Source organism: Rhamphochromis sp. 'chilingali', assembly GCF_963969265.1.
Source record: "Rhamphochromis sp. 'chilingali' genome assembly, chromosome: 5".
Classification (NCBI taxonomy): Eukaryota; Metazoa; Chordata; class Actinopteri; order Cichliformes; family Cichlidae; genus Rhamphochromis; species Rhamphochromis sp. 'chilingali'.
The window spans coordinates 27421565-27421835 of record NC_137932.1 but is presented as its reverse complement, the minus strand read 5'-3'; positions in this window follow the sequence as shown (position 1 = coordinate 27421835).

The window sequence follows — 271 nt, the reverse complement described above, 5'->3', positions numbered from 1 at the left end:
ACGAGGCTGGCACCAGCTGTTTTTTGCGTTTGTCTGCAGTCATTGTTTCACTGAGAATTTCAACAGCTGGAAAAACTTTACTCATCAATACTTTTGTGATTTTTGACTAAAAGTCGAATTTTGTACTTGGCGTCTGTGTTTTAAGCAAAACTAAAACGCTGCAGTGAAGCACATTGCTCCAGCCTGGCTCATGTTACTGATCCAACTCCACAGTAAACATGCAGCACATTTTAAATCCACGTGGATGCCCCGGGGGTATTTGGGGTTCAGT